Raw genomic sequence first — 14,518 nt, 5'->3', positions numbered from 1 at the left:
TAATGCTAAAAATTGAAACTTTAATTTTTTAAAACAATTTCTAATTTAAAAATTTCAATTTTTTTAATTTTATTGATTTATAAATGTAACTTTAATGTTTTACGACTGAAACTTTAATTCTAAAAATTGAAACTTTAATTTTTTTAAACAATTTCTAATATAAAAGTTTTAATTTTTTAAATGTAACTTTAATGTTTTACGACTGAAACTTTAATGCTAAAATGTGTAACTTTAATTTTTTTAGACCATTTTTTAATATAAAAATTTGTTTTCATGAAATAATGTACTTGGGACTAATATTTATTTAATTTAACTAATTTTTAACTGTAACTTTAATGATATACGAGTGAAACTTTAATGCTTTAAAGTGAAACTTTAATGCTTTTTAGGCCATTTTTAATATAAAAATTTAAATTTATGTACTAATGTAATTGTAACTAATATTTCATTAATTTTGCTGATTTATGAATGAAACTTTAATGTTAAACTAGTGAAACTTTAATGATAATTAGTGAAATTTTAATTTTTTTAGGCCATTTCAATAAAAAAATTTGTATTTATGTAATAATGTATTTAATTTGAAATTTATGTAATTTCTTTAATTTACAATTGTAACTTTAATGGTAGTGAAACTTTAATGGTAGTACTAGTGATTTTTTATACATTTATATTTTATACAATTTTATATCCATCCACCATCCACCATCATCAACACCACCAACACCATCACCCACCACGAGCCTCCTCGCCCGACCCACCACTCCCAACGCCTCCACGACACCACCTGACCCACCACCACCACAAATGGAGGAAAAATCGAGGAAAAAAAAAAAAAAAAAAAGTCGACACCAACAAAGAATCTAACCCACGTCCACCACCCAGATCCGCCATCACCACCAATCTAACCCACACACCTTACCAACCGCCCAGGACATCACCACCACCACTAGCCTCACACATAAAACACCAACAACCACCACCACAAGTGCTTTTTTCAAATATGAAAAAAAAAAGGGAGAAAGGCGAGCCGCCGCCGTTTTGTTGTAGGTCCAGTCGGAGAAGGGGAGGAAGAAGAAAGGGGAAGGGGAGGCGGTGGAGTTGTGACGGCGTGGCGTGCAAGGGCGGTGCAGAGGAGATATGAGGAGGCGGGATTTCAAAATTCAAAATTCGAAAAAAAAAAGGCGGTATTTCGAGGAGGAAGAGAGGGAGGCGACGAGTGGTGGGGTGCGGCGTTTGGTGGATGTGTCGGAGTGTGGCTGCTGTTGTTGTCGTTGCTTGAAGTCGGCATATGGAGGAGGGTGACTAGTGGACTGGTGGTTGTTGTTGTAGGCGTCGCTGGTGGATATGTTGCGTTGGCGGCGGTGTTGGCGTGGAGGCGGCGTGGCAGGGGGTCGTGAGTGAGGGAAAGGAGGAAGGAGAGTTGGTGGCGGTGAGGGAGAGTTGTTGGTGGAGGCGGCGAGGCGGGGAGTGCGGCGGGGAGGGGAGTGAAGGCGCGGGGGGGGCACGCGGGGAGAAGTAGAGAGACGGAGAGAGAAAGGGAGGAAGTGAGAGAAATTGATGTTGGTAAAATGAAATAGAATTAGGGTTTGTTGAGTTATATATAGGATATTTATTTTCAGAATTAATCTTAGCCATTGATTTTGTTATAATCTAATGGCTAAGATTAGGACTCATGGACTCACCTAAGGAAGGTGGACTCATTTGAACCTAATTCTATATATATATATATATATATATATATATATATATATATATATATATATATATATAGTGTAAAGATCAAGTGAGTCCTCCTCTTACATTTGAGTCCATAAGTCCCATTATGGGCCATTGGATCTTGGAAATGAAGGGCTAAGATGAGAACCCAAAAATTAAGGTTAATACTCTAATTTTGCCATCTTCCTCTAATTTTCTCATTAACTACAATAATCCTCCTCATCTTTCATTCATCAACTCATTATCACATCTCCTTATTCTCTCTCTATATCTCACTTCTCCATATTCTCTCCAAAAAAAACCAAGAAAAAAAAAACCTAAAAAACCAAACAAATAAAAAACCTAAAAAATCCAAATAAATCATTTACTCATCTTTTCCTCATTCACCATCTACTTACTACCACCCACCTACCACCACAGTCGCCAACCGCCACCGCCGCCACCACCACCGCCACCGCCGCCGCCGCCCGAAGTCTTTTTTTTTTTTTTTTTTTTTTTTAAAAAAAAAAAAATTGATGTTTGGGTGTTCTTTTTATTTTTTTTGTTGTTTTTTTCTCCTTATATCGTCTTGCTATATAATATTGTTTTAAATTTGTGAGTTTTTTTTAAATTTTAATCTTAGATCTACTAAAGTAGATCAATTTTTTTTTGACCCTTTTTTTTTTTTTTTTTCATTTTCGTTTTTTTTTTTTTCAATTTTGTTATTTTGGTCTTTTTTTTTTTCGGTTATTGACATTCTTACAAATTATAGTGTGATTTTAGTACTAAATCTATTAGTTATGAAATCTCATTTTTTACTTTTTTCTTGTTGATATCACTTTGTTAATATTCGTCTTGTTATATATATTTGCCAAATTTCGCATTTAAAATTTTCTTTTGGTATTGTGTGATTTAGGATCTATTAAAATTACTTTATCGGTTAAAATTACACTTTTTTTCGTTAAAATTACACTTTTTTCCGTTAAAATTACACTTTTTTCCGTTAAAATTACACTTTTTTTGGGTTAAAATCACAGTTTTTTCCTTGTTAAAAATACACTTTTTTCCGTTAAAATTACACTTTTTTGTGTTAAAATTACACTTTTTTTCCAGTTAAAATTATAGTACTAAATCTATTAGTTATGAAATCTCATTTTTTTACTTTTTTTCTTGTTGATATCACTTTGTTAATATCCGTCTTGTTATATATATTTGCCAAATTTCATATTTAAAATTTTCTTTTGGTATTGTGTGATTTAGGATCTATTAAAATTACTTTATCGGTTAAAATTACACTTTTTTTCCGTTAAAATTACACTTTTTTCGTTAAAATTACACTTTTTTCCTTTAAAATTACACTTGTCTTCATTAAAGTTACATTTATCTCTACTAAGGTTATCTTCTCAATGACTAAAGTTATGCTTTTGGACTAAAGTTAGAACAATTTGGACTGAAGTTACAGAAATTTGGACTAAAATTACACAATTTGGACTAAAGATACACAAATTTGGACTATAGTTATACATTTGGATTAAAATTACACTTTTATGGACTAAAATTACACTTCCGTGGACTAAAATTACACTTTTGTAGACTAAATTTATACATTTGTGGATTAAAGTTACACATTTGTAGATTAAAATTACACTTTTTTGGACTAAAATTACACTTTTGTGGACTAAAATTACACTCATAAAATGATAAAAGATACACACACTATCAATTTACTAAGTTACACTTTAGTGGACAATGATTGGAATTGCACAATCTAAATGACTCAAAATAAATGAATTGTGTAACTTTAGTTCTAATTGTGTAATTTTACTCTAAATTTAGTCGTAAATAGTGTATTCAATTTAGTCGTAAACTCCAAAATTGTATAATTTTAGTCCAAATTTAGTTGTAAATATTGTATTCAATTTAGTCGTAAACTCCATTAGTTCGTCCAAATAGTCCAAATTAGTTAGTCCATATTGTCCAAATTAGTTAGTCCAAATTGTCCAAATTGTCCAAATTAGTTAGTCCAAATTGTCCAAATAGTCCAAATTAGTCTGTTTAACTTTAATCCAAGAGTGTAACTTTAGTCATTAATAGAGATAAGTGTAATTTTAACAGGAAAAAGTGTAATTTTAACCGAAAAAAGTGTAATTTTAAAGTAGAAAGGTGTAATTTTAAAGGAAAAAAATGTAATTCCAACAAGAAAAAGTGTAATTTTAACAGAAAGAGTGTAATTGTAATGTAATTGAGTGTAATTTTAACATAAAAAGTGTAATTGTAACAAAAAAAAGTGTAATTGTAAGAAGAAAAAGTGTAATTGTGACAAGAAAAAGTGTAATTTCAACAAGAAAAAGTGTAATTTTAACAGGAAAAAGTGTAATTGTAACAAGAAAAAGTGTAATTCCAACAAGAAAAAGTGTAATTGTAATAGAAAAAAGTGTAATATTAACAGGAAAAAGTGTAATTATAACAGAAATAAGGGTAATTTTAACCAAATAAAGTGTTATTTTAACCAAAACAAGTGTAATTTTAACCAAAAAAAGTGTAATTGTAACAAAAAAAAGTGTAATAGTAAAAAAAAAAAAGTGTAATTGTAACAGAAATAAGTGTAATTGTAATAGAAAAAAGTGTAATTTTAACAAAAAAAAAATTGTAACTTTAATGTTTGAAGGTTGTGCAATTTTTTTTTTAAAAAACAAGATCTATAATTTTAGCACAAAATAATATGTAATTACAAAAATCAAAAAAATAAAAATAAACACCAACCATACTAGACCTAAAATAATAAAAACCGAAATAAAAAAAATGAGAAAGAAAAAAACCGAAATAAACAAGATTTTAATGGCGGATGAGATTTTAATAATAACAATGAAATAAACAAGATCTAAACGATTTTAATAATAACAATGAAAAAAACCGAAATAATATGCAATGAGATTTTAATAATAACAATGAAATAAACAAGATTTGTTAAAAAAAAAATGAAAACCAAATCTGAAAATAAAAAATTATTTATAAAAAATAACAAAACAAACAAAATACAAAATCACGAAAGGAAAACCAAATTTGAAAACCAAATAAAAAATGAAAACCAAATCTGAAAACAAACAAAATCACTCCAAAAAATTATATATAAAAAAAAAACAAAACAAACAAAATACAAAAACAAAAGATGTCGACCAAAAACAAACAAAAAACAAAACAAAACAAAACCGAAAATAAAAAATTGAAAACCAGCAGAGGAAGGCGTTTGGTGGACGGCAGGGGAGGAGAGGAAGGCTGCCGCGGTTGTGGGGGCTGTGGAGGTGAGTCGGCCGTGGTTGTGGTCGTGGGTGGGTGTGTGTGGCGGTCGTGGGTCGGTTTTGCCGGTTGGGTTGTGGTCGTGGGTGGGTGTGGATGGCAGACGTGGTTGGTGGTCGTGGTTGTGGGGTGAGCGGGCTGGTGGTTGTGGCGGTGAAGGCTGTGGTTTAGCGGTGCGGAGGTGGTGGCGTCAGATCTGAAAGAAAAAAAAGGGTATTGGTGGGTCATGGTGTATATGGTCCGAGTGGTAGGTGGCGGTGGTCGGGTGCGGAGGTGGTTGTTTTAGGGGACTGGACGGAGGGAGGGAGGGAGAATTTGATTTTTTTGAAATTTTTGTTTTGGGTTTTTTTGGTTTGGTTTTTTATTTGGTTTTTTTTTATTGGTTTGGTGATGAGAGGAAGAGAGGATGAGAGATGTGGTTTTGTTTTTGGAAATAATGAATGAGGAGTGAATGAATGATAAGAAGAATTAGATTAGAATGAGTAGGAGTTAGGAATGATTAGGGAGGGAGATTAGCTAGATTGATATCTAGCCCTTCATTGAGATGTAATCTCCTCCCTCCATCTCCTTCATCCAAAGGCCCATAATAGGACTAAGGGACTCAAAATATATAAGGGACTTAGAAGAACTTTGCTCTCTCTCTCTCTCTCTCTCTCTCTCTCTCTCTATATATATATATATATATATATATATATATATATATATATATATATATATATATATATATATATATAGAGATGAGTTCTTATAAGTCCACAATTTTGGTTGAGTCCCTAAGTCCTAATCTCACCCACTCATTTTTTAGATGTAACTTCAAGACTTTATGAGTGTAACTTTAGTCTAAGAGTGTAACTTTAATACTTTACGAGTGTAACTTTAATCATTTAATGCTATTTTTTATATAAAAATTGAATTTATGGCTATTTTTTATACAAAAATTTGAATTCATGGCTATTTTTTTATTATTTTGAATATTTAAATTTAAAATTATGTAATTTTAACGATTTATGTAATTTCAACACTTTATGAGTGTAACTTCACTGTTTTACAAGTGTAACTTTAGTATTTTAAGAGTGTAACTTTACTATTTTAAGAGTCATTTTTTACGTTAAAATTTAAATTTGTGTGATTTTTATTATAGGTTGAATTATATAATTTTAATTCTAAGTTTCTGTAACTCTAGTCATTTACGAGTGTAACTTTACTCTGATATGGGTGTAACTTTAGTCCGATAAGAGTGTAACTTTAGTCCGATGCGGGTGTAACTTTAGTCCGATGCGAGTGTAACTTTAGTCCGATAAGAGTGTAACTTTAGTCTAATAAGTGTGTAACTTTTTCGATAAGGGTGAACAACCATCACCACCACAACACGCGCGCCTCACCACGCCTTTTGACCACCACCACCATTGACGCCTTTTGACCACCACCAATAACAAACTAAAAAAAAAGTCGTTAACCTTCCCCACCTCCTTCAACGACCACCACCAACCCACGCCTCCAACAACACCAACAACAAACCGCCAATTTTAATACAATTTGAAAAAAAAAAAGATATGCAGTGGAGGACGACTCCTCCAACCACCACCACCAACCCACGCCTGCAACAACAACCGCCATACTTGACACAAATAAAAAAAAATCTGCAATGGAAGACGAGAGGACAAAGAAAGAAAGAAAGAAAGGGGAAGAGGAGCGTGGAGTGATGGCGGCAATGGAATGGTGGAGGCGGTGTGGCGGCGTCGGCGTGAGGGAGAAAGAGCGGTGGTTATGGCTTCTCAGATCTGAAAAAAAAATGGAAAAAAGGAGGGAGGCGGCAGCGTGGAGGAGTCCTCCGTAGGGTTGTTGTCTGGTGCGGCGGCGTTGGAATGGTGGCGGCGGCATGACAGCATTGGAGTGACGGGGGCAAGGTGTGGCAGCGTGGGACTGGTGGTGGCGAGGTGACCGGAGTTTAGAGAGATGTGAGAGGAAGAGAGAGAAGTAAGAGTTTTTGTGTTGTGAGGAAGTGAAATGAGAGGGTTGTGAGAGATTAGGGTTTTGTAGTATTTATATAACAGTCCTTTATTTTGCTCTAATCCTAGCCATCCATTATGTTAATCCAAAGGCTTAGATGAGGACTCAAGGACTCACCCAAATAAGGAGGACTTATAGGATCTCATTTATATATATATATATATATATATATATTGTGGACAGCGGGCCGCCCACGGGGGCGCTTGGTGAAGGGGCTCGAAAACAAGCGTTTACATTTTGTAAGGAGTCGCCACCAATTTTTATGGGAAATTGGAACCGTTCGAATACCTCGTGTCATGTCAAGACACAAAGTAATGACATGAACACTAAGCAATCGTTACCCTTAGCATTCTATGCCTAGAATGACTCTCGTGGATGCCAATGAACACGGGTGCTCACGGAGATCTGGAGTAAGGGGTGAGGGTACGTATTAGGAAGCTCTTTTGATCGAACACCTAATCCCGCCCGCCTCGATAGCGGCCTCTACTAATGATTAGGGAAGTTATTCGTACTCGATATATCGCCGGCTATATGCATGCAATGCAACATCCATAGATTAATCCTAGCATGTGAGAATTAAACTAAGTCGGTTGACATGTAATCTAGCAAACAATTGGGTCGAAGTTGGAATTTAATGCTCATTTACATGTGAAAGCATACAAGTGATACAAAAAACAATAAAATTACAAGAATGAAAATTACAATAATTACATAGGATTAGGCGATTTATGTCGAAAATACCGCTAAAACGGATGATTTGATAAAAAGAGATAAAAGAATAGAACACGACAGATCAGAAGGTGATAATACGATTATTAGTTGATTAATACGTAGCTTAATTAAACTAGGTCAAGGCAGAAAAGGAGTTCAGGGACATAATTCACCCTGGAACAGGCGCAGCAGGCACTGCGCCCTTTGGAAGAGGCGCAGCAGTTGCTGCGTCTGTTCCAAGGGTGAGTTCTGGCTGTGAAGCCGGAACTGCAAACCGTTAATGTTAATTGGTAAATTTTAAGGATTGATTACGATAATTGACTCGAATGAAAGTTGTTAGCAGATTATTTACATATGATTGAGGTCATAAAACAGTAAAACATGATTGAGACGGAAACAAACGGATTAATTATGTGAAGGGTCGATGTTAATGAATGATTAAATTAGACTAACTAACTAAACGAATTAGACTAAACATGATGAATGACGATGGATTAATGAACAAACAGATGAAAGTATATCAACAATGAATCCCAGAAACCCAACATGAACGAATTGAATCTCTAAAACCCGAATTGAATTTAATGACGAAAACCCGCAAATATTGATTATTAGGGATTTGAGTCGGATTTATGACGATTTAAACATGTTAATGATGATGGTTAATATACATATGAATTATTAAACTATCATGTGAATGAATTAACAGACGAACAAAACAAAAGAAATAAATTTGAGACGAATTACGAGGACGGAGGAAGAAGAAAAAAAGAAGCAGAATCTGGCGGCCTCACGAAGAGGCGCAGCAGTGCTGCGCGCTCCTTCGAAGAGGCGCAGCGGTTGCTGCGTCTTTTCTCGACGTCTGTCTACTGGAAATCCGCAAAAAAGGTTTTAAAGACGGCTTTAGAAATCGATTTGAATGGTGTACTTTCGACATAAACCTTATAATCGTTATACAATAATAAAAAATACAATAAATAAAAGAGAGATTATACACCCTCAGACTTACATGTTGACGGAACGAGAAGAACTAAGAAGATCGATTAGTGAATGCTCGACGCGAATGCAAGGAAAGAGTGCCCTCGTAAGAGGAAAACGATTGATTAATTAATTAGATTGATTGAGTGTAGTGGTCAAATTGGTCGGTCATGCAACGGAGAGGCTGGTACCCGGAAAGATCCGAGCTTACGTGGTCGGAAGTCCAAGCACGTAGGCGCCAATTAGTAAGAACGAAGTCTAGAATGCAAAGGGAGAAGAGAAGGGCGGACACTCGCGTGAGAAATATGAGGAACGAAAGCTCCTATTTATACTAATCACGTGAAGGAATAGGGTTTCGGAGACTCTTTGGAAGTGAATCTCGGAAAGATATAAAAAAGATACGTAAATCATGCAAAGAAGGGCCTGGGAAGAGGCGCAGCAGCCACTGCGTCTCTTGGAAGAGGCGCAGCGCCTGCTGCGTCTATTCCCAGGAGGTTTCCTCCTGCTTAAGAAAGATTTCCGCGTTTGAGTTATGGTAGGACGGAAATAATTCGATTATCTTTTGAATATTACGGGATATTATTTGCCAAAAGATAAAATTTGAGAAATATGGAATAGAAATATCCTAAACATTCCGAACATTCGACTCGGGATTTAACAAATATCGAAAAATGGAGACGGTTTTTGACCCGGACTCCGAATGTACTCTAATTACTGCCAAAACGACCGTATCGGCACGTAGATGACAACTAAGAGGTTGACATTAATATTTGAGCAATCACTTGACGATAATCTTACGAACTGTCACAAATCGTTCCGCGAATCAAACATGCGGCCCAATCATCACCGGGTGGTTTGCGAGGGTGCGAAACGAGGTGTCTACATATATATATATATATATATATATATATATATATATATATATATATATATATATATATATATATATATATATATAGGTAGGGTACACTCTTACATTGACAAGATTAGGAAATACAATCCTATACTTCCTCCATTTCATTCAATTCCATACATTTACCTTTTTGAACACTATTCACAAGTAGGGAGAATTTTCGATACAACTTCTAATATATAGCATAAAATATAGTCATGTGAGATCTTGTTTTAATTGTCTTACCGAGTACATTGTAAATAACAAATTTTTATAATTTTTACTAATATGTAACTAAAGATATGAACAAAAGAAAATGAGCATTGATATACGTGTATAAAGCAAATGTATGGAATTGAATGAAATGGAAGAAGTACAATATCTTGTTAATATCTTACTTCTATATGGTAATTAGGAAATACAATACATACCATATTATCTGGAACCCTCTAATTCTACTCTATCCGATCCAGACCAAAAGTAACGCTTACTAAACTGGACGATCCAAACCAAAGGTAACATTCTTGGACTACAACATTACCCACTCCTTTTTCCACCTTTTCTCAAAAACTCTATTTTTTCCTATGTTACCTTTAGTCTGAGTCGGAGGGATTGGTCTAGGTCGGAGGGAGTATATGGTATTTACACAGTTGAACCGTGAATCAAGAAATTACAGGTCGGCAAACAGTCGAACCATAAACTCCGTTCTGTTTTACGGTTACCATAAATACACATAACAAGACTCAAAGTAGAAACTGTGCAAATTAATAGAAAAAGTAGATTAAAGGGATAAAAACACACACCATTAGAATTCCGACGGAGAAAACGAGAGTGAATGTGATTCAGAGTTTAGGTTTTGAATGTTTTGTTTCGTGGTTGCGGGAACAAGAGACAAACAGAGGCGATTCTCGGGTTCAGTGGACGGGGGTGCGAAAAATTAACGAAATTATGGAAGTTGCGGAAATATGTTTATATAATGAGAAATTTGGTTCTAACATAATAATTTCTTGTGTGATTGGGAATAATATACACAACACAAATGATAAAAAAAAAACATTGAATAGAAAATGTTCACTAGAAGTATTGAACCCATGACTTTGAACAAGGAAAAACTACACACAACCACTAGACCAACATAATTAATATGTCTCTTAATTACACAAAATTATACTTATTTTTTAACAAAGGGGATGCGGGTGCATCCCCTGCACCCCCTCCATAATCGCCAAACAACGGTTGACGGATAGTTCATAAAGGTATAAGTTATGAGTTTGAAATGAGTCAAACTCATACTAACCTTATTAGGTATTTATTTGGTAAAAATAGGGGGTTTATACTCATTCCTCAAATTAATGAGGTATAGATTTCTCATACCCAAAGGCCATGACATCAAATAATAAATCTGAAGCCAATGAATCTTACAATCGTCAGGGTCACATAATTCACTATGACTAAAGTGTATTTTTCATTTTCGTATTGTTCTTTATAGTGAACTTCTCAACAATGGCCATGTAACCATGTTAGCCATGCGAATTATGAGACTAAGCACTCAACACTGTCGTATTATAAAAGGAGTTGCTGATGTTCTTTTATTTGTGTTCTGAATATGGCTCGTGCTACTGGTTTTAATAACCATAAGTTTATTTGGAAACATGTTTTTCTCTCTACTACTTATCTGAATAACCTTCGTCTTTTAATCTTTACCTTTTACAAGCGAGGTGTGTTAGGTCGGTGTATTACTAAGACCAATTTAGTAACCAACTTAAATTTATTTCTTCATTACAAATTAGGACCTTAATGTTCCTTGATTAACCAACTTAAGTGTTAACATGTTTGTTGAAGTGTTGAATAGACAACAATCAACATTAACTCGGTTGGCGTACCTGACCAACTTGTTATAGTTTACCTTCTTCCATAACATCTTCAGGTTTGCTCTTTCTCTTCTGATCTGTATTTTGCTAAAGTACCTGATACGGTTTTGAGATTGTTGCTATTGAATTTTTGTGTTGGTTATATTATTAAGGTGTTGCTAGATTGATCCGTTCTGATCTTTAAATTCTACGTGCATATATTAGAAATGATAGAAATGGTAGAAGATTTTATTTATTTTTCAGTGGTATGTTACTCTTGGAATCGTGTTTCATCTTTAATAAAGCACCAATGGAGGCTGATGCCAATGTCATGGCTTTTACTAGCTAAAGAATTCGGTTTGGAAATCTACTCCTGGGTTGATTTTTTGGAACTGGTAAGCCATGCACAAATATGCATAGGCTACATTATACTTAGTTTGCTATCTATTTTATGATTACAAGTGTATATTGTAACAAGTTCTCGATAAAAAAAATTGTTCATGATGCGAAAATCTTTGCAGGGAAGCAATCAACAATTTGATCTACCCGCGAAAAAGGAAGCTGATATTTGTACTATAATGTACACTAGTGGTACAACCAGTGAGACTAAGGGAGTGGTATATTGTATCAGGCATTAATTTCTCATTGAAAAGCATCAATGAAGAGGTATGTTCACTCTCCAACATTCTCCACCGTAAATATTGTAAAAGCGCTAGATCACTATAAGACGTTCTTACTCAAAACTTCTCTTGCTCTGATTTCCCTGCCTTTTGTAATGATGTGAATCCACAGCTAAGGCAAACTACTGAGAGGTATCTGTCATACCTTCCCCTAACACATATATTTGATCTAGTAGTCGAGGAATTATTCATCTCAACTGGTACTTCAATCGGATATTGGCGTGGGGTAAGTGAAATCCTTAACTCAAAAATTTACCTTTTCCCCCCTAAATATTTAGGTTGATCTCACATATGAAACTGTCGCACATAAGACTCGTAGAAACCTTAAAGCCATTATTCATGAAATGTGGAGTTTTATGTACTCTGATAACTAATTGTCTTTATGTTTTTTTTACCTCAAACATCAAATTATAACAACGTTACTCAACCACGTTAAAAGTCTCCTGCCTGAAAAACCTAGGTTTCAGGTGATCACAATGAAAAATCTGTTAAAAAATCACGTAATGCGACTGCTACTTTAGTAACAGTATGTTTTCGAAACATACTGAGCCATTTCACTTTATTTCCTGCGTTACAAATACATCTCGAGAAGAAACCAACACTTTAAGGAGTTATCAAAACAATTCTAGTACTACTCATCTGTTTAAGCTTCTGATGGTTTGCTGTCTGTTCCCCTCACTATATTGCTCTGATACTTATCTTCCCATGTACCCTTTATCCGTGTCAGACAGTCAATGATCAAACAATTGGGTAATACCCGTGTGGCCGTGTTAAATATATACAGCCCAGTCTGAGCAACACAATATACTGCTGCCAATGATAAAGGCCTTTGTTTGATAAGTTGTATGAGTTAATTTCCTGTTGTATTAATGAATGCACATTGAGCCATATATGTGGTTTGATCCAATCATACTATGCTCTGAAATGTCTGTAATCTTTCGTTACACAGGTATATGCTATTTTTGTGAAAGGTCGTCGTGAGACACCTAGATGTTTGGAATTACTGGATGTAATAGGTTGGTACATAGTTTCAATTTTTTTTAAAATCTTTGTGCCTTTTTAGCTACCTAATCAAATGAGCTAACTAAGGTGATTTTTGTTTCATGTGAATAGCCGGAATCGTTTTAGTGGCTGCTCTGTGGAGTTGTCGCGTACCTTCTATACAAAGTTGAATAAAGATGAGGCTGCCAGAATGGAAGGTATACTCCTTCTCACTCTTAGTAGGCTATAAAAAAAGTAGAATACTTGATTACTTCCTATCTTTTTAAGTTTACTACGCCGTAACTCATAGTTGTTGAAACCAGTGCTCTAGTTAGAAAAGATTGACAATAAAAGGCAATGTAGAGGTCAAGGCTTTTAATTTTGCTATTTTCCGACACTTTTTTTCCCTTTTGCAACTGTCAAGGAAATTCGCCGTGTGATGCGGGGCGAGACTGTATTTTTGATGTCTAAAGATCATGGTAACATTCTTCTGCGTTGCTTTTGATCAACCCAACACCTATCACAAATTTGTTTATGTATATTTGATGGCAGGTTTGATATACTAGCACCGTATCATTCATTTGATTACCTTTGATTAAAATACCTCTCACAAAGAATAAAAGGTAAACAAATGACCCAGAGTAAGGGAGTACTATTTATTTTATTCTATTTTCTAGTCCCTAATGTCATACTTCTCCATATAGCACTTAGAATTTGGTGGACATTCATTTGGTAAGCGAGCTATCTAATATGTTGTTGATTCTGGGTGATTCTGGGTCGAGGAACTTCATTGAATGTCGACGGCATACTCCTTATTTCTTTGTTTTTGCGTTCGTCTTTTGTTGTAGCATTGCAACTCTGATTATTAGCTTAAGATCAAATATGTGTTGAAAGAAGTTTTGCGGACACTGAATCTGACTGAAGGAAGCTTTCAACTATGCTTTTGATCATCCCAGAACTTGTCAATATTTTAGTGGGTTTGTGGCATCGAGTTTGATTTGATGTATAGTTTTATGTAAGTTTACTAGATGTTTAGAGAACATTTAGTATAGATTAGCTTTGTAACTAAGACGTTTGTGGGATTATTTGTACTTTGGATTGTATTTGGAACGTTGTTGGGTTGAATAAGATGTAATGTTGTTTAACATGTGATGTATTAGTGGTTGGTTGGACTTCTTGTTGCAAGTTTTTAAGTTTTGATATTCGGATTTTGAGTTTTATGTGATTTCGGCAGCAAATTTTTATATAAAAAAAAGCATTAATAAATTGTGTCGGTTCTTGAGAGAAATGATGCAAATGAGAAAAATAAATTGACCCTAAAACAAAATATCAATTACATCAGTTGTGATAACAAATGACGCAAAAAATAAAGAAAATACATCGGTTCTATAAAGAACTGACGCAAAAAAATAAAGCAAATACAT

General features: G+C 34.5%; 1 long non-coding RNA gene across 1 annotated transcript; it reads left to right on the top strand.

Moving 5' to 3' along the window:
- Positions 1-12,559: 12,559 nt before the first annotated feature.
- On the top strand, positions 12,560-14,269 carry LOC141638894 (uncharacterized). The gene is made up of 2 exons (XR_012542291.1): positions 12,560-13,129; positions 13,227-14,269. It is a non-coding gene; the product is annotated as an uncharacterized LOC141638894 (long non-coding RNA).
- The last annotated feature ends 249 nt before the right edge of the window (positions 14,270-14,518 follow it).

This window comes from Silene latifolia, unplaced genomic scaffold, assembly GCF_048544455.1.
Source record: "Silene latifolia isolate original U9 population unplaced genomic scaffold, ASM4854445v1 scaffold_222, whole genome shotgun sequence".
NCBI classification, from domain to species: domain Eukaryota; kingdom Viridiplantae; phylum Streptophyta; class Magnoliopsida; order Caryophyllales; family Caryophyllaceae; genus Silene; species Silene latifolia.
The sequence above is the reverse complement of the archived record's forward strand: the minus strand, read 5'-3'. Positions and strand labels throughout refer to the sequence as shown.